The sequence below is a fragment of the Pezoporus occidentalis genome, unplaced genomic scaffold, assembly GCF_034315485.1.
Source record: "Pezoporus occidentalis ecotype Australia unplaced genomic scaffold, CSIRO_AGI_Poc_V1 ctg8, whole genome shotgun sequence".
NCBI classification, from domain to species: Eukaryota; Metazoa; Chordata; class Aves; order Psittaciformes; family Psittacidae; genus Pezoporus; species Pezoporus occidentalis.
The window spans coordinates 6,065,774-6,089,297 of record NW_026916158.1 but is presented as its reverse complement, the minus strand read 5'-3'; the positions used below and the strand labels follow the sequence as shown (position 1 = coordinate 6,089,297).

At 39.2% G+C, this 23,524-nt stretch overlaps 1 protein-coding gene across 3 annotated transcripts in view; it reads left to right on the top strand.

The window, feature by feature from the left end:
- The window catches only part of PPM1L (protein phosphatase, Mg2+/Mn2+ dependent 1L), a 118,521-nt gene that overhangs the window by 5,534 nt on the left and 89,463 nt on the right, over positions 1–23,524 (top strand). The window contains exon 1 of one of the 3 annotated variants that reach the window (XM_062603215.1): positions 18,817–18,933. The exons of the other annotated variants lie outside the window; for them this stretch is intronic. The gene's annotated coding sequence lies outside the window, so the exon portion shown is untranslated. Of the gene's footprint in view, positions 1–18,816; positions 18,934–23,524 lie in introns of those variants that run through there. 3 annotated transcript variants of the gene reach the window in all.

Below are 23,524 nucleotides of genomic sequence, written 5' to 3'. Positions count from 1 at the left end.
TCTTTTCAGGCCCTGGTAAGGGGAAATTTATTCCATTTAATTGGAGATGTTAACTGATGGTTGGAAGATAATATTTGCCTTCTACCAAATACGTACTAATGAGATAATATTTTTATTTTGGTGATCTTTGATTATTTTTTTTTCTTTTTTGTTAGTGACTGATCCTAATAGCAGAAGGTGTTCATGCTGTGATAAAAGAAATCTAACAGTTTTGTTGGGATTTTTTTCTAAATTCCTTTGGATCTGCTAATTCTAATTCAAAAGCTGTTCTTCTGATGCTGATCTACTTGGGCAAACTTAGTGACGAAAATGTATCTATCATACTTTTGTGCAAAGGCCATTAAGGATTAATGGCTTGAGATTTCATAAAACGTAAGAATAAATCAGACAACAGCTTTGCGTTTTTATGGATGTTATAGTCTAGTTGCAAGGTGAATTCTTTGAGGCTTTGCAGTTTTTAAAAAGAAACTGCTAGGATGGTTTTCCTTTTATAGTATTTTCCTTCAGTGTCTAATCTAGAATTCTCTATAAAGTGCCTAAATGTTTGAATAAATATTTACATAGGTGAGGTCATGTTGATATGCAAGTCTCAAATCTGCTTATAAATTCCACAAGTGGCCTAAAATATAAACTAAAATGATATATAGGGACATTTCTGTCATTTTGTTTAGTTTATCTGAGTTTTGATTCCTGGGTATCATGTTACAGGGTTATGATCTTCATCCTACAAAACCATATTTATTTGATATTTAGGTCTACACCACATGCTCATTTGCTGTACAGAACTATGACTTAAAATTGATTAAAATGGTGTAAAAAATATGTAATTGGGAGTAGGAACTCTTATCACTTCCATTAACAGCTGTATCATTTGGTGTAGGATTGAGTCTTTTTCAATTTCTATGAAAATCAAAAAGTCAATTAATTTTAAATGCAGTCTGCCAGCTTAGCTTGGATCAGTGCTTCCATGTTTGGGCATGCAGGCAGCCAACGAATTGCCACTGGTTTAATTACATCAGTTTTGATTCTTAGGTGCTTTCAGATTATGAAAGTCATTTAAGTTTCCATTAAGAACTTGAGTAACTCGGAGTACATAGGAAGTGTTTGTGTGCATGCTCTTGCTGCGTGGTCAGTGCTCAGCGACTTGTCTGTCCCTGTCGATGGAGAGGATATTTCACAGCTACCAAATAGGAACGTTCAGACCGCAGTTAAGAGTGCCCAACACTTTTTAACTTGATACCTTGCAGTAGCACTGCTGTAGCCATGTCCTTAGATACATAAGCAATCACTTACGTAGCTAAGAGAGATAAGATGGACCAAGCCTTAGAAATGAGCAGCATCTTAAACTCCCTAAAAATGTGCTGATTTATGTTACTGATGCTGCTTATCACACAAAATAAGCACTGGTGAAGACTTGTTAGCTAGTCCTGCTTAACCTAGTGTCCAGCCTGGACAATAATATGCACATTAAATGTGTTTTGGGGCAGTAGAGTTTGATCAGTTCTGCTCTGCAGGTCAGGAACTTGGGCATTTTTTTTGTTTAACAGTGTGAGAAAAAGAACATTTGGATTCTTCTGTCATGTGGGATTAGTTAAAACAGCAGATTGCTCTAGTTCTGTCTTGAGTGTTATGCTTTCAGTAGCTCCTTTGGACCAGAGTAGTGTTTCTCCTTCCTCCCAGTTGTTAGAGGTCCAAATATTTATAGTGTAAATTGTTCCCTAAAGTTGAGTTCTGGCTTCTGGCAGTGTGACTTTTAAAACTATCTCCTGGCATCTGGAGACTTTGTTTTGTGGTGGCTGCATCCTAGTTGCTGGGTTGCCAGGCACTGGATCTGGCACCTCTAAATTTCCCCTTCTCTGAGTACTTTTCAGCCCTGTCCCTTTTCACCTGTCCTGCCTAACACACTTCCTCAGCACACAGTTACTGTCTTCATCAAACTGAAACTACAGACAGTGCTTCACGTTTTCCTCATCCCCAGGAGCTTTTGGACATGCTGATTTCTTTGGAAATGGTCATGCATGAGATCGGTTAGGTTTTATGACCCATGCCTGAAAGTGTTGAAGGCCAGGTTGGATGCAACTATGAACAATCTGGTCTAGCGGAAGGTGTCCCTGTACGTGGCAGGAACTATATGATCTTTAAAGTCCCTTCCAACCAAGACCAGTCTATGATTCTATGACAGGCAATCCAAAGGTGTCTGTCACTAATGTTTCTTGGGTCTCAAGGTTCAGGACTTGCTCTTCACTTTAAGTACAGTATAGATATTGATAGATCTGGAAAAAGGAACAAAATGCTTACATACTTCTTCTGTAGTGCCGTTTGGTTTGAATCTATGCCCTTGAAAGGAGAGTTCTCAAAACTAATTTAAGGGCAGCAGCTGCTATAATTATACACAGAAAGTCACATGCCTCTAGCTCCACTTCTTCACTGTAATATTTGTTAAAACCTTAAAATTTAAGTGAACTCAACCACCCTTTTGACCCTATTGCCATCCTCCCTACTCTGTGTCCCACAGAGCAAGCCTCTGCACCAACACACCCGTGCTCCCTGCTGTCCAGGCAATTTTGTGACCATGCTTTTGCACCTGAGCATTGCACGAACCTCACGCCTTCATCCATTCAGGGGATGCTCTACGTCAACAAGCTGTGCTCTGTTTGCCTGTGCCAGCCCTTGGGTCTTTGCACCAGGTAGATCCTTGCATATGCTACATCCTGAGCAGACCCATGAGGAGCTGTACAGCGGTGCTGAGGTGCTCAGCCTGTATCTCAGGCAGGATGCCAAAGGCAAGCAGTAATATGAGCTGTTGCTGCTCATACCATGTGGTATATCTATGCTGATTAAAATGATCTGTGTGTTCCTAGCAGAGTGCATGCATGACTTACTTTGAAAACCTCTGTAACAAGTTTGGGAATGTATGCCGTGTGCCACTGCCTTCTGAAACGGGGGTAGGCACGAGTGAGGCTCTTTTTTCTTTAAAACAGCTTTTGTAACTACAAGTTCCCTTTGGCTGCTGACTTCCTAGTCAGGTTCATGTTATCATCAATGTTGACCAGACTGTCACCAGATACTACTCCAGCTAGACAGACCAGTTTCTCTGGTTCATGGCCAGCCCAAGAGATCTTCCATGTAAAAGAAAGTCATGAAGAGTTAATGACCTATGGTCTTTATTAGCCCAATAGAGTTTCAGTTCACCCCAAAGGTGTTTGGACAAGTGTAAGACTACAGTTAATGCAAGTTCAAAAGGAAGTTTCTACCTGGACAAAGATGTCCATGCTTGTGATCTCTGGGCCATTGTAAGTTGTATGCAAAATCAGTAGTTGCGATAAGGTGGAGCATGTCTTTCTCTTGGGCTGTTTGTGTGCCTGTACTTTTGTTTAACTAGTGCTAAACACTTCAGCTGGCATTTTTATGAAGGCAGTTTAAAGCGTACTGCCCAATGTAGAGATTTCATTTGAAAACAACATAGATTTAAAAAAATATAAATTTCATTACACTTTGCAAGAAGAAAATTTTTCAGATGCTGAAATAGAATTGTAGAATGGTTTGGGTTGGACAGAACCTCCCTGCCGTGACAGGGACACCTTCCACTACATCAGGTTGTTCCAACCTGGCCTTGAACGCTTAATACTAGTAAATACTTAAGTCAAGGTAAATAGATGAAAGTGACCACTGTTTAAATAAATGCCCATTTATGCCAAAAGACCTGATATTTAGATGGCAAAGCTGTGATCTAAGTGAACTATCTTGGTCACCTTAAAGAAATAAAAAGAACTGAAAGTACTTGTTAAGACTAGGCTTTCAGGTCTAGAGTAATCTGCAGGCCATAAAGTAATCTTAGTAGAAAAATCTACATTTCTTTCTACTCTCATAGAAAAGTCATTCCAGAAAAATAATTGGTTATGCATGGCACAGAGCTGAGCCAGGGGCTCAGGCTCTGGGGAGGGCAGAGCCCAAGTTGTCTTGTGATAAGCAAAACCAATGAGGGAAGTGGAAGAAGCATCCTTCTTTTGGCTGGTGTCGTAGCGGGCTCCTGAGAGCTGCGTGGCAGCATGGAGTACCAATCGTACTGCTGCTGATACAAATTGATTATGATGCTGAAACATTGCTGGCTTTCATCATCTTTGACCTTGTCTGATTCACAGCTGTGTGAGCAGCTGACATCTCCAGCCACACAATCAAAGTACGTGTTTTAACTGCTAACCACAATGCAATTATCCATAGCATGTCATGGCAGCAAACCTCAAAGCTCCCTTGGAGAAAGGAACATTTATTTGCATTTACTTTCAGTGCTAAAATGTTATCCCATGCAAATGTTCTCATTGTCATAAATGTTGAAAAGGCTTCCCCCCCCAAAATCCCCTTCAGGGGTAAACATTTGATTTTAGTAACTTCTGTTATAATAGCTGAAACTGTCATGCAGTACTGCTTTCAATCAATACAATTTTTAATGTAATAAATCTCTTTACTTTTTCATTCTCTACTAGATAGAAAAATTGCTGGAGGGCATGAAACATTTCTCTGATAAGTGAAAGTATGTGGCCGATAATACAGTTCTCTGGTGAGCCACAGCTCGCATTCATTTAAACTTGCATTTTAATGGAAATATGATTTATTTCCATGTAGTCTACACATATACTGCACCACAGAATTGCCTAAACTTTCCCTGAAATGTGTGTTTCCTCCAGACACACACTGAAGCTGAGGTATTGAAATATCTGATTCTGATCAGTATTAAATAAATATCTATCCGAGGTGGTGTGCTTCAGGAATGGAAGCATAGTGTAGGAGTAGGAGAAAAAAACATGTTTGTCTCCTTAGTTGTCTTAATGTTTATCCCCTTAAACTTTCATTTACTTTCCTGCATTTGAGAGTGAATGTGTTCTTTTTTCTATTTTTTTCTGGCTTTTAAATTTCTATTTATTACTTAGGTCTTTTCAGAATTTTGTTGGACACTGTAGGATGTAGAAGATGCTTTTAATGTTGGGGGTTTCTTTTATTTTTTTAATCTGACATATGCAGTGTGGTTACAGTGGGTTTATTTCTGCTGAGAAGCAAAGAAGTTGGATAAGAGTCTATATAATCCCACTGAAAAAAAATAGTATGTTCATTTGATATTTACTCTCAATCATCCTCAGTCTGGTCCTTTACTGGTGTGGAAGGAAAAGGAAATCACACATGGAGAAGTAGGAAAATGCCTACAGAATGGATAAAATCAGTCTCTACTTCACAAAGAGGAGAGAACCAGCAACCCTGGGAAGGAAACAATCTCATTTCTCTGAAGTGGCATAACTGGAAGATGCCAAACTGACCAAAGTCATATGTAGAATTACAGTACATGTAGGTGCTTGCTGTAAGTCATGTTCTCCTATAATTGAGATTAAACAAGATTTTATTGTGAAAGACCTTTGATAATGATCACCTCATGCTGGTATCATGATGCACAGCACACCTGATCACTGCTGCAGTGAGGAGTAGGCCTGCTTGACTGTGTCCAGGATGCTGCTGGGATTCCCATTGGAGAGAAGGGAAGATGAGTGGCCTTGCACTATGTGCTTGGGTATGCAGTTAACTGAACCATGACAGGGAAAGTAATTCTTTTATTAATTACTTGGGGGGAAAAAAAAAAAAAAAAGAAGCTGTTGCTAACTTTCCTGGCTGTGCAATTGGAAGCATCCAGAATTCTTGCTGGAATAACATGGCACAGAGATTCCGATGCAGGAAGGGGGTGAGGGAGTTGAGGTGTGGAGTTTGGGATTTGAAGACAAAAATGTGGGTAGAGGAGAAAAGGGAGGATAGTGTGTGGTTTGCATTGTAGCTTGTCTTAATTTTAGGTTGCTCTAAGACTGGACATATTTAATAAAAAACTGTCCTAGCAGGATCACCAGGCAGCCATAGGAAAACTACTCGCAGTTTCAATGTGCCACTGTTTATATATTGTCCAAGATCCAAACCCCAAGATATGTATGTGTAAGGGTTATTTCTGTGGTTTAGAATGAATACGGGTTTATCTCTTTCTCTGCATGTTTGAGAGAAGCAGAGAGCATGAATGTGCATTTTGGCAGCATTTCTTTATGGCTTCTGAAAGAGCACTAACAGTTTTGTAATTTTGGATGCTCTGAAAACTAAACTTTGCCCTCTTTGTTTCTGCTATGTTCATTGGTTTGCTGGCACGTATTGCCAGTCCTTATTGCCTAGGACTTAGAGAAAAAAAATGTAGGACCAGCTGCCTGTTTCATGGTGCCAATTTGCACTGGCATGTCAGAGAAGAGCTCCAAGCAGCCCCTCTTCTTGCTTCTGTTTCAAGCATAAACAAAAATATGAGGTGCTACGTTAATATGACTTCTTTTTTTTTTTTTTAAGACTTTTCTTACAACTACTATTACAGTAGTGGTTTTGGAAGGCAAAGTAGAGTGATTGAATTCTCTGTGGATTAATGTTGCATAAAAGATTTGTAATCTTTGGCAATTAGAAAATTGTTGCTGAGGTTAATGGTGATATTATTTTTAACTTTGAGGGCAGGAGCAATTTCCTGCCTCCGGGACGGAATTATTTAAATCAGTGCATATTAATTTAAAAATAAGCAATTTCTGTGATGCTTTAAATTGACAAACACTTAAGTCATCAACCTGAATTCTTTTTTTGCTTGAGTATTTATTTTAGCTATTATGTATCCTGATATACTGATTCACATTATTTTTATTCTGTATTGTTTCTGAAAAGGAGTATGGTATTTACTATCAATGTTTTCTTTAGTATTTTTTTTCCCTATTCTTGTGGAGATATTGTAACTGTAAATGAAAGTAGAACAAAAAACTAAATAATGTATTATTTGTTAAAAGTTATTGAATTATTTGCATCTCAAACATTCTAAGCCCCTGGAGGGTGAATTGATTTGAGACGTGCTTCTGGGACTCTTGAGGTCTGTTTTGTGGTGGGGGTCCTCTTAGCAAGCATCTCTTCCTGATACCTGGACTCAGTGCCCAGATTGTCCGTGATGAGGTCAGGTACTGTCTCTTCAGACTCCAGCTGTAACTTGAATTAGGGCAGGACAGACAAGAATTGGAGATAATTCTACCTGATCAAGCTAGCCTTCCACCTTGTCAATAAGAATGATGCTAAGATAGTCAATAATTTCAAAAACCCCACATTTTTTCCTTCTATTCTGTAAGGTGTTCTTTGCAAGAGTATTGGTGTCCTCATCTAGATCTGCTCAAAGGCTCTGTCCTGGTGGCTCTGGCAGGAGGTGATACCTTGATACTACTAGTTCTGGAACTGTTTCTCTTCAACCTTCAGAGATAAATATATGCTGTTTCTAATTTGTTATTTTTATTAGTTATCTAATTAAGGTGATAGACTATGCTCTCAGGCTTTGACATATATGTTTTATTAATAGTTTTATTTTTAAATAACACAGTTTTTTTTTTAAATAAGAAATATATCTAATTTATCTGCCTCCTTGTAAAGCACAGTGCTAATCTGCCTGGTAATGTCATATAGCAGCTCAAGAGAGTAGCTGCATACTGGTTGATGTTGCAGGTCTGCATGTGATGATTAGAAAAATATTTAGACTAAATTAGAATATCTCTTGGGACATGTTGGGTTTTGCATGCCACACATATACAAACTCCAACACATGCAACCTATATTCTAAGGTGTTTGTGTAAACTTTGAAGACTGGCAATTGAGACAGCTGGCCAGTGTTACTCCCACCTTCAAAAAGAACAAGAAGGAGGACCTGGGAAACTACTGGCCAGCGAGCTTCACCCCCATCCCTGGAAAGGTGATTGAACAGGTCATTCTGGAGATCTTCACCAAGCATGTAGAAGAGAAGAAGGTCATCAGAAGTAGTCAGCATAGATTCACCGAGGGTAAATCATGCTTGACCGGTCTGATAGCCTTATATGATGACATGACAAGGCGAAAGCAGTGGATGTTGCCTACCTTGACCTCAGCAAGGCTTTTGACACTGTCTTCCACAACTTCCTCATAGGTAAGCTTAGTGAATGTGGGTTATATGAATAGACAGTGAGGTGGATCAAAAACTGGCTGAATGGCAGAGTTCAGAGGGTTGTGATCAGCAGAGCAGAATCCAGTTGGAGGCCTGTAGTCAGTGGTGTTCCCCAGGGGTCAATACTGGGTCCAGTCTTATTCAACTTGTTTATCAACAATCTGGATGAAGGACTGAAGTGTACCCTCAGCCAGTTTGCTAATGGTACAGAGCTGTGGGGAGTGGCTGATACACCTGAAGGCTGTCCTGCCATTCATTGGGACCTTGATAGGCTGGAGAGAAGCCTAATGAGGTTCAGCAAGGGCAAGTGTAGGGTACTGCACCTGGGGAGGAAGAACCCCAAATACCAGTACAGATTGGGGACTGATGTATAAGAGAGCAGTTGAGCTGAGAAGGACCTGGGAGTGTTAATGGATGACAAGTTGACTATGAGCTGGCAGTGTGCTCTTGAAGCCAGGAGGGACAATAGAATCCTGGGGTGTATCAGGAGAAGTATGGCCAGCAGGTTGAGGGAGGTGATCCTTCTCCTTTATTCGAACCTAGTGAGGCCACATCTGGATTACTGTGTCCAGTTTTGGGCTCCTCAGTACAGACAGACAAGGAGCTACTGGAGAGGGTCCAGCAGGGGGCCATAAGGATGATCAGGGGTTTAGAATGTCTTTCTTACGAGGAGAGGTTGCAGGAGCTGGGCATGTTTAGTCTAGAGAAGACTGAGAGGGGATCTCATTGATGCATATAAATACCTCAAAAGGCAGGTGCCAGGAGAATGGTGCCAGACCCTTTTCAGTGGTGCCCAGTGACAGGACGAGGAGCAGTAGCCATAAACTAGAAGTTTCGCCTCAACATGAGGAAGAGCTTCTTTAGGTTGAGGGTGGCAGAGCACTGGAACAGGCTGCCCAGGGTGGGTGGTGGAGTCTCCCTCTCTGGGGACATTCAAAACCCGCCTGGACACACGTTCTTGTGTAACTTGATCTAGGTGGCCCTGCCCTGGCAGGGGGCTGAGCTAAATGATCTCCAGAGGTTCCTTCCAACCCTAATGATTCTGTGATTCCTGTAATAAACTGTAAACAACATTATGATGCCATGGTTGAAGACCCAGCTGAAAGTGTATCCAGCAGCATATTGGAATTAGTTGTTTCAAATTTAGGTTTTAAAAGCTTTTTTGGCATATGGGTTGTGCATCTCTTATTAAGGAAAAACCTCACACTGAAGGAAGATGAAAATCATGTTGATGAATAGTATGAAAGGCTGTAACCTTGAACCTATTATAGTGAAGAGTGATATTTTTACTGGAATGTTTTTTTACTGAGTTTCCCAGCACTCACAATTGATAGGAGAGTTCAATGCAGTTTGTGGCAAATACCATTTAATTGAGCTTTTTTTGTATACAAATAGAAAATAGCTTTTTGCCTGTCACAGTGGCTTTCAGTTGACCTCACTGTGCTTCTGAGTCAAAGTATTTCAGGTGTGTCACAAAAACATATTATACCTCTGTGAACAGGTATTTTCAGATCATTTTACAGATTTACATTTCTGGTTACGTTTCTTGGCTGGTCCAATACAAGTCAGTAACACAACTGAAAATAGAACTTTATAGTTCTCTCCTTCTCTCCCAGGTGCAACTGCTCATTTTTTCTCTCTGTCAGACGCTGACATCCATTAACCTTGTGCCTTCTATTATTAAATGTAGCACCATCGCCTACCTGTTGGGTTTTGCAGTCTTCAGTTTCTTTTCTTAACGTGGTTATCATGAAACGGATGATGCCTGAGACCCAGCAGCATCAGTGCTTACTTTACATCAGTACCATGGATCTTAGCGGTTGCCTTTCATGCCAAAATGATCATTGACGTGTCCCTGTCACTGTGAGAAAGCCTGTGCTACTACTTGTCATATTTTAAAGGAATTCTTTCCGCATTTAGTTGTGAAACAGAATTTTTGGTTTGAGAATTGATGTAAATAGCAATAGTGAATATGAGAAGATGGCCAGTTGTTGAGAATAGCTGGTCACTCACCAGCTCTGTTAGCTGTCACAAGCATGAGGAGCACATCTGGTTTTTTCATTAAGTGATCTCCCAGTCCTGATGACATACTTGATAGCTGAAACTTGCTGTGGATGTCATGATCTCATCACGCATATGACCTGCAAGTCTAGTACTTCATCAGTCATTTCTGGAGCTGGAGGGGTTCTGCATGGCAGTTCCAGGAGACCCAAGCACATAACCAATTGACTGAATTAATCCCCAGAGCTTCCAGCCCTTCTTGGTGGTACTGTGCAGGGAGAGAAACTGAACATAATCTCAGTGTTCACCCTCTTCTCTGGAAGGGGGACTTGGTCTTCTCTTTCTCTGCCAACAGGAGTCTTTCAGTGTAGGGAGCTAATGGCAGGACTTAAAAACTTGGCATAATTTGCCCTCTCTTGAGCAACATAAAGGAGAGTCACTGAAAGTAATCTATTGCTTGCAGTTTAACTGCTGCAAGTGTTGCAGTGCGGGTTTCTGAGGCAGTACTCTTTCTTCTCTCTAATTTTGTGGTGTTGAGAGTTAAATAAATGCCCTGGAAGACTAAAATCTTCTGGAAGCTTTTGATCTAGGAGACCAGCTTCTAAGAGGCTGGGGATGGGAACACAGCAGCATTGTGAAGGCTGGAAGGGAATATGGGTAATGTTTTCTGATTTAAATAAGGAGAGAAATGTTAAATCAGGGAACATGGTGGTGGGTAGGGTTATTCTTTCCATAACAATGCACCAGAAGATCTAGTTAAGTGGTTTTGGTTTTGACTTTCAAAGTTATGTTAATAAAACATTTAAGACCATGTGATCTTTCTTGAATTAAAGTGCTGTAATGCAAGAAAATTGCCTTTAGCAGTGAGGGGTGTCTCAGGGTGAAGAGGGGTGAGTTGGGAACAGTAAAAAGAAATTAAATGAATTAAAATGGGAGTGGGGTGTCTGTGTTTTACCAAGGCTCCTTATAGCCACATGAGGAGCCACAGACGAACCAAATGAAAAAAGAGCATGTGTACCCCAGCTGAACAGGGATTTTGCTGTTGCTTAAAGCTCATAGATTAAACAACTTCACAGCACTGGAAAGAACCTACAGGCATTATTTTTGCACAGCAAGAATTCATGAGATACTCCAAGAAAACAGAGAGGTTCTGAGTGCTCTAAAGAGGAAAATATGTAAATATTTTGTAGGGAGAAGTAATTAGTGGTAGGAATAATGCCCAGGCCCTGAGCTGCCAGAGAATCTAGATTGCCCAGTGAACAGTTTCAGAATGCATCACCAGTGCGTTCTCTACTTCAGTCACAATGTGCAAGAACTTACTCAAATGTCAGAGTTCAAGAGCCTGTCACGAAATTGTCTTTACAGGAAGAAAATGTGTCAAAAGCCTGTTATGGAATTGTCTTTATAGCAAGAAAATTTTGCCTGATCTATCTCTGCAGATGCCTGTGTCCTGGGGACTACAATTCCCATCCATGTACTTTAGGAGTTGCACAAACACCTCTTTGCATCTGGGTTTTGAAAGCTCTGGCCCTGGTTTCATGTGGGTGCACGTGTGCCGGGAGGGGAACTCCAACAGTGGTGTAGCACTGGTAGCACTATTGTATAGCTCCATAAGTGCCCTGCAGTTTTTCCTCTAACTCTTTAGCTATGGTACTCTGGGTTGATAAATTAGAGAAGAATCTGAGCTGCTTTAAGAGTTATCAGTGTTCCTTGCACTTCAGTAGGAAATGTGAGGCCAGTGTTGCCTTGACCTGCTCCCATTGTGTGACCTTAGTATTTCAAATGTGGTAACTTTCAATATTTGAGACCATATGAACCACTTGGTATCTAGTAAATGTGTTGATGATCTCTTATTTGCATGAGCTTGAAAAAAGCAGAGCTGTTTTAAATTACAGTTGAATTTCAGAGGGACCAAAGTAAGGATGGGCTTAACTGCCTGGTGGGTACCTTGCATACCTGTCAGATATCTGGGGCAGGTACCTGAAAGGAGAGTGTAATTGCAGGCTTTCTTATCTCTGTCTTCCTCTTTCATCAGCAGAATTTCTAGCATTATGGGTCATTAGTTGCACCATAAGGAGATTTCTTTATTTTTCAAATAATAGAAACCCAAGATCTCATCAGTCCAAATTGATATCTGAGGGAAAGTTTAAAAACAAAAGTGAAGCAAGCCAAGTCTTTTCCATTCCTTTACAAAGAAACACAAATATAAATTCATTTCTTCCTTGATTCATTCCGATAAAGATAAGGATATCTGTTTCAGCTTGAAAGCAAAGGTTGAAACAAGGAACAAGAGGGACCTATACACTGACAGGGAAGTTGGCTTGGTTGTGCGCATGTGTGTAATAACAAGGAACACCATTGCTCCTTTCTTGAGGGCCTCCTAATGAAAGCCACCACCAGCCCAAACAGAAGTGACAACATGAACATTTCTGTGTATGTCAAAGCAGCAGTAAAGAGACATTTGAGAGTTTTTTTAGGTATCCAACAGCCTCTTTTGTTTCCAGTTGTGTTGTTTCCAAAGCTTTTAACAGAAAAGCTATTGGTTCTTTGGGACAATACTGAAAAAGGAAAGATGGCTACTCTGTGAGCAAGATGCATAGACTCTTAATGTATTCCTATGCATCTCATAATATCAGGTATTCCCTTGCTGGACTGAGAGGTGATGTAAGAGTACAATTGCAAAGTCTTGGGTATCAGTATCTCTCTTGTAATTGCAGTGCACCTTGATAATGTACTTCAGGGTTTGCAGAGAGCCAGCTTTCTGCTTTGCTTTGTGAGTTCTTAATGGAAAAAAGAGAAGCTTGTACAGAAGCCTGGGGATATAATGGATTTAATACTAATTTTAAATTTTTCTGAAGACCAGGAGAAATACTGGAATAGAATGAACAATTGTACCAAATTACCATAGTTTGGAGGCTAAGGCTTGCCTGTACCTCTGCCACCACTGTGACTGCGGTGTATGCAAGCCTTTGTGAGCTACCTTGAGTACCATGACTTGAGTAGCTGTTGCAGCACTCCTCAGGACTCAGTAAAGATGTGTAAAGTTAGCCTGTGTGGGTCTCTGTCTTACAACAGCCACATGCTAGCAATATGCAAAGAGGCTATTTAAAATTAGCACTTCAGCACAGTAGTATAGATTATCTTTGGTATAAATGTATCTCCTGCTGTCTCTACCAGAAATACTTAATTCTTCTTCATTTTTCCCAGCAACAAAGTTGAAATATTTAACTGCTTGTTAGCTTGTTAATACCTAGTATTTCTGAATGAAACCAGATTGTTGTTCATTAGAATGGAATTGGGATTTCTATCTAGTAAGAGAAGATAAAAGTGCTGTTTTGGATTCTGCTATATGAGAATTTAGTACTAATTACTCATTCTGTAGATATTAGTTATATGTATTTTGTGGATATTAGATATATTTATTTTAGATACAGCTTTTTAAGTACGAACTTCAAATCCTCATATCCTGTCTTGAAAACTGAATTCCAATCTGAAATTGAAAATCTAGATTTGGATTACTTTGGAACATGAATAGGGAAGCTTGCAAAGCACTCTCCAGCTTTACAACTGAATTTCATCAGAGTTAGTCATGCTCCTTTTTTTCCTGGACAAGAAATTTGCATACATACTTAATGAATCAAGCATGGGAGGAACATTTGGCATGCTTGGTCATAGTGCGTACATAAGCAGTAGGAAGTCAGACTCCAAAATGTTACAGTTTGTTTTAAATTGAAAGCAGGTAATAACCCTAAAGGTTTCATAGCCTGAAAGTATATTTAATAGAAATTTATTAACAGCTAAGAGAGGTTATCTTTAAAATAAAATCTGTTCTTACATGCATATATGTTTTAAGATCAGTGACGCTGTCTTTCATTGCTTATAGCTATACAACATGCTCATGATTTAACTGTAGGAGATGATTAGCCTTTAATCCTTGCCATGCCAATGCAGACTGGATTTAACAGAGGAGGAGGTGAGAGAGTTTGTTGGAATAACTTTTGCCTCCCACTTCATAAAGGTTGCTTAAAACTGCCCTAGAAGTGAAATTCATGCTGCTTTTTTTTTTAAAAACTGCCCATGCAGTAAAAATTGTAGATTTATGTTGGCTGAATAATTCATCGTTCCCTGGTTATAATCCTGATGTGACTTTCCCACTGCAGATTAAAGTTCTCCAGACTTCTTTAGTGACAAGACATTCATCTAGATGAAATGGAAACAGAACTTTGAGACAAAGAAAGAAAAGATTTAGTGTGTGCAAGTACGAAAGGAAAAAGATGAGAAAGAGCAAAAACCAGATAATAATTGCATTGTTGTGCAGCTGTATCAAATTAATTTCTGCTCTTTGTTAGGATGTCCAGGACTAGGAGTCTGTCCTCTCGTGATTCTCCCAGATAATGTTTTCAGCCCTTGTTTGGCTGACAGAAGATGACTGGAATGACAACTATTTAGGACGTCAGGGGAACGCCTTGGGTGGACTCTCTGTGGGAGGTTGTTGTAGTAATGTGTGCTAGTACAGGAAAAGGTAGAAATTTATTTAGCAGATGCTCATTTAACAGATGGCAAAATTTAACAGAGCCAAATGTTGGAAATGGAGAAGTCAGTATAGACCATCTAGAAGATGAAGGATCTGTGGGCCTTATTTGTGGTTAGGTCTCCATTAGACAAGAGGGTCTTGAAGATTTGCTGTTTTAAATTGTTCCAAATGAAAAAATAAACATTTTTAGTACCTCTGTAAAGCTGTGTTAGCATGTTAGAGATGCAAGGCCAGGTTGGACAGAGATTTGGGTGACATGATCTACTGTGAGGCGTCCCTTCCCGCAGCAGGGGGTTGGAGCTAGATGATCTTAAGGTCCCTTCCAACCCAAACCATTCTATGATTCTATAATTTGCTGCGTGTATTGTATCTGCCATTGAAATGAAGCAGTGATCTACAACAATCGCTTCCATAATTCTTTCATTGTGGAAACCCCATTTCACTTTCAAAATATTTTTGCTATCTATTGTAAACATCATCATATAAAATAATTTCTGTCTTTATTCTTGGCTTTATTAGTCCCATCTTAAATTAATGCCATCTTAATATATGATTTCTCTTTAGAGAAAAAATGCCATTTCAGAATCTGGATATAGTTATACTCATTCTCTGTGATTGTTTGATCTTCCTCAATCTCAATAAATAATTTTTTTTCCCCTGTAATGCTTCAGTCTGATTTTGGGTAGTATTCCATTGTAAATGTTGATTTCAGTGGTGTCCCCCAGAGTTCAGTGCACATTTTCATTTTGAAAAGTGAATTTTGAAAAACTGAATTAGAGTTCTTTACATATTGAGGGAAGTTAGAAAAGTTGAGAAAATTTTACGTCTTATAAAGGCTGTTAATCTGTGAGAATTACAGCTTTTCAGTTTGAATTTGATTCTTATTTACTGTACCAAAACCATAGAATTTTTATTTATTCATTTATTTCTAATTTCTGAACCACTTTGCATAAATCATGAAGCACTGTGCTTCTGTTTGGAAGACTCTTCTATGCTGAAGATGAGACTATTTCTTTATCGACTGAGCAACTGTGTTGCAATAAAACATCTTATTCTAGCATTGAGAGACATGGAAATACACATTTTTGGGAATGACTGTTCCAGCTGTGATGGAAACAGAAGGTCTGTTTGTAAAAATAAATTTAAATAATTTGAATTTGTTGGGTTTTTTTTTAAACAGAAGTTGAAACAGAACTCATCTGTAATTTGACAGTATTTTGACTGGACACAAGCAATTTTCTCAGTGCTCAGCAGTTCAGTACAGGAGAAAAGATAATAGTCTTGCTATTTCAATAGGCCTCAAAATATCGATAGCTACAACAGAGAAAAAGGAACTGGTAAGTGTAGTGTAATTAGTTCATCTAATTTGTCCTGTGACACAAACATCTATTTGTTCGCAAAGTCTGTAAATCTAATGGGTGCCCGAGTAGCAAAAAGGTGTTTCAAAATAGATGTCAAATGCTGAAGTTCAAGAAGTTATAAAAAGACTTCTGCACATGGAAAACCTTCAGTCAGTGGGCAGAGCTGGAAGAGTTCATAAATCTCTGCAGGAGTGGTCACTGCTATGAATTCCACAGCTGTGAAGTTCTGGCCTCCCAATGCAGCACTGACTTCCAAACACCTGGAAATCACCATCATCATAGAATGGTTTGGGTTGGAAGGGACCTTAAAGATTATCTAGTTCCAACTTCCTGCTGTGGGCAGAGACACCTACCACTATTCCAGGTTGCTCAAAGCCCCATCCAACCTGGCCTTGAATGCTGCCAGGGATGGGGCAGCCACAACTTCTCTGGGTAAACAGTTCCCATGCCTCACTGGAATGTATTAATTTGTTCATGCATGCTTTTTTGTTTGAATATTTTCCAGTTTGAGATTTTCTGTAGCTCTGTAGGATGTCTGTAGCAGGATGTCACTGGGTTGTGGTCTGCTGCTAGCCCCTGTTGTCAGAGTTAACGTGATGTTATTCCCCATCAGCTTTTTGCTTTCTCATACATAGAAAACTGCACGGAAGTGTACAGCCCTCATCATCTGCTTGTAAGTGGGAGAATATATACTGCCATATTCTGGAACACCTAACTCCATATGTGAATATGTGACAGCATGTTCAGGCCATGGTCACAAGTAACTGCTCCTTTGGACTACACTGCAAAGAAGAAAATGTTCTTTCTTTGTGATGCATTAATATCCAGTTGGTATGCTTAAATATGCATGAAATTAAATATGTATTTCTTCCAAGGCAGGATTTTATATATATGTAAATAAATCTTTTCCAAGAAATGGTCCTTGGTTTGTCTTGTCAGAAAGACCACAATTATTTTGTGACAAATGGTACAAGTAAATGCAACCTAATTCTTTCTCTGTGGCAAACCTACATGTCTGCAATAATTCTCCTGCAGTTAGAGTAGCAGTCTGGAGAGAGGGAACATCCTTAACTGGAGATGCTCATCAAGTGTCAAAGTGTTAGAAGAAATTTATTTATTAGTCAGCTTTCTTGGGTTGTATGTATTTAGCTTTATTCTGCTAGTCAGTAGGATGAGGAATATATGTTAGATACAGGTATTTACATAGAAACACGTGCATATATGCTTGCTCACAAGTGAAGGTCAAGCAAGCCTTTACATGCAGAAATATAAATCCTCAGTCAGATATTGGACATAAGATGTTTGCAGAAGACTTAACACAGCAAAAATGGACAATAGGTCATTTAGTTTTCATGCTAAATCCACATGCCATTGTGGCAGGAATGAAATACAGGGAAGTCTGAAATGCAAACTGCTGTTCCACTGGAGGCTGGAGGGCAGCAAACATTTTCACAAGTCACAGTGGGATATTTGCTTTCATTTGTCAGGTTTTGACCCCATTGATAAGTTACTAGTAAACAGAATCAAACTCTGTGGATGAAAACGTAATGAAAATTATATTTTAACAGATGCTTTTCAAATGTTTTAACAGATTTGAATTAGTCCTATGAATTGGGGGATTTTTTTTTAAGAAAACCTGAGGAAACAGTTCAAGCGTTACATATTTCCAGCTGATCAAAAATCCACACCAGATCATTAGACTTTTAGGGATGCAGATGTGGAAAATGGGCAGATGCGGTAGGAACCAGCATGAGAAAGAAACGCCAGCATCATGAAAAGAGATCTGAGAGTCCTTTGACTCCCAAGTAGTACTAGTGTTCTCTGCCTTGGAGAAACACCTGCAGCAGTAGTGCTTTTAAACTAATAGAAAAATGTCTCAATATTTCTGAAATTTTGTGTCAAAACATTTGTCTGACATCTTTAGAAAATCTTTAATATGGTAAATACATGCATTTTGGTGGCTCTTGTAGTGCAGTATGGTGTACCTTCTTTAAAAAGAAGAAACAGTAGAACATTTCAGTTACTGGACACAATGTAAAAAGCACTAATCTGCAGTGAGTAATATCGTTTAAAGTTATACCAGGTATCATCAGGAAATTTGCCATATGTGTAGTTTCCTGCTTTGGATTTAGAATTGAATAGTTTCTTTCCAAGTTCATCAAAAATAGCTCTAACCAGTCTATCACAGACCCTAGCCTGTATTTTCTTAAGGCTCATCTATATGTAGAGGTTCTGGTAGACTGACATTTGATTTGTTTGCTTTAAATTACTTTGCATCCACATACAGGTCTTAAAAATCCTCTAGCGTAGGCTGTCCTGTTTCATGCTGTATCTAGCCTGTTAACTGGTGTAGCTGCCTTCTGCCTACCCTACTTACTTTCTCCTTTTTCTGGACACTTGAAACATTACAGTTAAAAGTTTTCTGTCTCACTGCTAGATTAACTCTCCATGGACTTTGCTTCCTCCACAGCTTTACTGTGCTACAGGAAAAAAGCAGGGGCATTCCTAATTCCACAGTTCCCCCTGGGCACTGTCCTAATAAAAACCCACCACCTTGTCAGTGGACTGAATTGAAATGAGGTTGGTTTATGCAGCTAGGTTAATAATGCCTCACTAAGCCAAAAAATATGTGGCTTTGTGGGGTTTGCTTTTGTTGTTTATAGCCTGATTTATCACAGCAAAAGAACAGAAAGCAATATAAACCCCTGCACAACTCCTCCACCTAGTTGAGAGTACTTTTTCTAACCAGCTGTGTGTTCTATGCAGTGAAATTAGCTAAAGCCAGATAATTAGTTCATAGCTACCAGCTGGTGCTCATTGAGATCTGACCCCAGGTGAGCGCGAGCAGTGCAAGGGAGCATGGTATTGGGGCTTTAGCAGTTGCAGCTTCTCTCCATGGCCATACTGCACAGCTCTGCTTTGCTCTGAAGTAAAAAATGCAGTCATTTATTCCAGCTGGATAACAGAAATTACAAAAGTGGGTTTTGCTTCTCGCCAGGGTGCATGGATCTTAGCTCATCTGCTAAGTAGTAAGTTGCTTAGTGGAAGTAACCAGGATGTGGGTTCAAGGTGTCAAGCTGATCTAAAAGAGGCTACTTCCCCTCATTGTTGCTGTGACCTTGCCTTCTTCCTGCCCTGACACTTCACTGGCAGTCAGGAGTTCCTTCAGGAAGCTAAACTGGCAGAAGCCGTTTTTTATTAGCTGGTATCTACAGGCCTGAGCTAACCCTGGAGCCAGTGGGAGTGGATAAGGGAGGGTGTGGGGCAGGGCCCGCAGCTGAGCTGGGTTTCAATTGAAACATTGTAGTTTTAGGTACTTTCTTTGTGAGCCTGAACCTGATGTCAAGAACCTGTTTTTTCTTGCAAGGGCAGTGCCTCAGGATAGGCTTCTTGGGTCAATCTTCAGGTATTTCTGTGACTCATTTTCTGCTGTTTCCTACACTATACCCCACCCATCTTTCTGTGTGTTTCTTACATCTGTGTCAGAAATATGTTTTCTGTTCTTTCTCAGACATTTCAGTTCCTCTGAAGGTTACCTTTGCTCCTCCAGCTTTGATGTCACATGTATTCACTGCTGACCCTGTGCTGTATTCTTTCTCTTTTTTCCTTTGTATGTCTGGTTTTGGACATTAAACTGCTTGTGGGTTCGAGTCAGTCTGGGAAGCCTTGGGAGAAGTAATTGATTCTTCAGAAATGTTGCAGAGGTGTGGGAGACAAGCAGTGCTGCTGTTCTGTGTGGTTTGTTTTTAAACTACAGCAGTAGAAGCCAGCCATAGTTCATTCTTTGCGAAAGAATGTATTTTGTGGGAAGAAGGCAGGAGAGGTGGTTAAGGTGGTGGTTGAGTGCATGGGTTTGTGTGTGCATCCATTGTGCTGGCATACAATGAATTACTTGTCTCTGATATGATAAACTGTTACTGTAGATTTAAAAGTGCTTCATAATATGCAAGGCATAGTAGCGACAGAACAAATCTCCCCAAAGGCTATATTAATATTCATTACAGAGTTAACAGCATTACAGCGCTCCAAAACAGGCATAATATATACAGAAGAAACTTTGTGGGGGTTGAATCTAAGGACTCTCTGATCTAAAAGTAGCTGCTGCACTTTTAGAGCTGAAGAATCTTGGCAGCAGGAGTAACAGCACTTCTCTCCTTCCAGCCATTAAAAGGCAAGTAAAATATAGCATCGCAAAGCCTTTATATTTTGAGCTCCATGAACTCTATTGGAAAAGATACATGTATCTCCTGGCACTGACTTTAAGCAGCCTGTCACAAAGCCTGTATAAACTCAAGTGATGTGCCATAACCTGGCAGTTCTGGGGTCTTTTAAAACTGGCTTGCAGAATGGCTTCTCGATGAAATACCTCCCTCGATGTGTGTATGTCTCCTGTATTAAATTAAATCTTCTACGTTGAAACAACTGCTCTGATTGAAAGAAAGCTGTTTGCTGTTTCTGCATCTTTGAATTTGCACAGAATTCTTAATGTTAACAAATGTTTTACTCTTAGCATTGGTCTTGCACAGTAAGCAGTAGCCTTTTACAGACAGGAGGCTAAAATGGAGTAATGTGTTCCGAGAAAAACTGTGTCACTGAAAGAGAAAAGGGTCTAACTCCCTAGCAGTGTTTGGAATAGGAGTTCCTGGGGATAAATGACGTCCATGCAGCAGAGGATGGAGAACCTTAGATGCTGTTTCTGCTGTGCCTGGCCATTATTATGTATTTGGTTCATCTCTAAAGGAAGGTGATGGTGATAAACTCCCAAAAAATCAACAAATAAAATCTGTGTCATATTATTTTACAACTAGATCATGTAAAACTGAAGGAATACATAATATCTCCTAGGTATATAGGTATTACTCCTGTATTTGCTTACCTGCATGTGATACTGCTATAAATTTAGTTCAGAAGCTAGAGCTGAGGTTCTGTCTTCATTTGAGCCAATACTTAACATACCAATAAATTTTAGTCTTACTGAAATGACGTATTATTAAATTTTTTTTCTCTTGGCTCGTTGATCAGGTTTCACAGAATGTTGGTATTACGGTATATTTTAATTTTGCAAGTGAAAATGTGTGTTGTTCCAAATGGGCTTTCATGCATCTTGACCTCTTTGGCATCATCTCATCCATATTTATTAATTTTTAAATCCTTTAATGTAAAAGCAGGCATTCCATTTGACTTTTTCTTTGTGTTGTCTCTTCAGAGCAGAGAAAAATTAGGAAATTAGGAGATTATCTAATAATAGCTGTAAAGTTTATAAATAAGGCCTTAATCACTGTATTTTCTTGTAGTAATAAAGATGGGTTAATTAGTTTTACTACTCTATGGCAAAAGGAACTAAGTGCTAGGTGGCAATCAGCTCTGATCTGATGAGTCTCAGACTTGAGGGAAAAAAGCTATTCAATGACTGGGTTGAGGTTTGTTTATTTCTAAAGTGAGTAATTGTCTGGGCTGGGTCTTTGTAAAGTATTTTTGTCTATCTAAATGTGGTGATTTTGTCTCTTCAGTGGAATCAGTCTGAGTTACATGGATCAGCTGGCAATAATTTAGTAACTGATATTACTTACTGATATAAGATTTCTTACTGCTTCAGAACTCTGACTAAAATCAGGCAGAGCAAAATAAAAGGGAAATAACTCGCATTTTTAAAATAATAATAATAATAATAAAAAGCCAGCCAGTGCAGTTAAGATCATTCTGCATAGAAATTATATGATACCTCCATGGAGAAGATACAGGATGTTCTTACTTTGTGCTTTAATAATGTGTTTAAATAAAAGTTAATAAAAGTTCACAAACTGGCTGAAAAGGAGCCAAATTACTTTTTAAAATACTATTTGCTGTAGTGTAAGATGAGTGCCAGATGAGGGTTCAAACTGCAGAGGTCATTATGATAGGAGACATTTCTCTGTGTTGTTGATGGCCTCAGATTGTTGTTGGTGATAGTTGCAGTGTTCCAGAGCAACAGTATTTGGTTCAAGATTAGGATTTGTGTATCTGTAAAAGTGCTTGCCTGCTTGGCAGTGTCAAATCAAAAATCCAGCCAGGAAAAGAAATGCTTCACATCTAGCAAGTTCACTTGAAAATGATCATGGGTTATGTAAATTATATTGTTTTAAATATTTCCTCCATGTATTTTAAGAGAAGTGTGATTGTTAATCTTGCCAGACACAGCAAAAGTGTATGGTGAAAAGTTCAGCAGATGGATTTCTTAGCATGCTACTTTATTCCAACTTCAGAGCACAGAATTTGCTGGGTTTATCTGCCTCACCTGCAGTCCAAAATGTCTTGTTAGGATGGTACTGTCACTTAATTTTAAACCAGTGATGACATTGATGCATCAAGTTTTGGAGGCTAAAGATTTTTCTCCAGAATACATTGTGCTATCTACATTGTAAATATTTAGCTCAGGGATCATGCTAGGTCCAGCACAAATCACCTCCAGTCCACAAATAACAGGTGTTAGTGTAAATTTGAAAGGGAGAAAAGTAGGTTCTTATATTTGTGAAACTAAAGGTGAATCTCTCTTCCAACTTCTTTTAAAAGAACTTAAAGACAGACCTGCCTGCAACAAAGCATACATATCAGTATCACTTTGTTACCACTTAATTTGTAGTAGAACTTGTAGAAATTGCAGTGAACACAATAAAAATTATTTTATACTTCAGTCTGTTGAGTACCGGACACAAAAGAGATGTCTTTGTGTTAAGTCTATGTTGAATGATATTAGGCAGTCAGGCTGTTAGTGACTGAGGAATAGATAAACAACTTGATAAGAATCACTTTCGCTCTGAAAATGGGTTCAGATTACAAATTTCAGGGCTGAAAATTCTAAGTGCTTTACAGTTATAACGGCTCAAAGAGAGATTTTAAATTAGAGTTGCTATTTTCTTAGAATTCATTTAACCTGATATGAAGCCAACATTTTGGAGAAGTTAATAAATAATGAACCTCTGATCTTACAATCAATTCCCTAGAAAATCAGTTAAACTCTGAAATTACACCATTCTAGGAAGATTAGCATGGTTTTATTATCATAGTTTTATAAGTTTTCTTTCTAGAGCTTAAAGACACTAATTCCTCCTCTCCCCCCCATAAACCTTATGTGAATATAATCTTGCTTTTAACAGGTTGCTTGTCAATAAGGATTATAATAAATTGTAAGCATATTGTTTTCTAAAGAATCTGGAGAGTGAGGGATTAAACCGCATTGCTAGAACACCAGTAATGAGAGACTGTAGGCATAGGAACTGAATTACACTTAGGAAAACTGTTTTAATGGTTTCCAAAAAAATCCTGAGTGCTATAAATGTATACAAAAATTTCAGTGGATAAGAAACTTTCTAGTACTGTATCAAATGTACATCCATTTGCTGCTGTAGAATAGGTGGAGCATGATGTCCTCTGGAAGAGGTTAAAGTCCTAACACTAAGAATCGTAGAATAGTTAGGGTTTGAAAGGACCTTAAGACCATGTATTTCCAACACCCTGTCATGGCCAGGGACGCTTCACACTGGAACATGTTGCCCAAGGCTTTGTCCAACCTGGCCTTGAACACTGCCAGGGATGGAATATTTGCTACTTCTTTGGTCAACCCATTCCAGTGCCTCACCACCT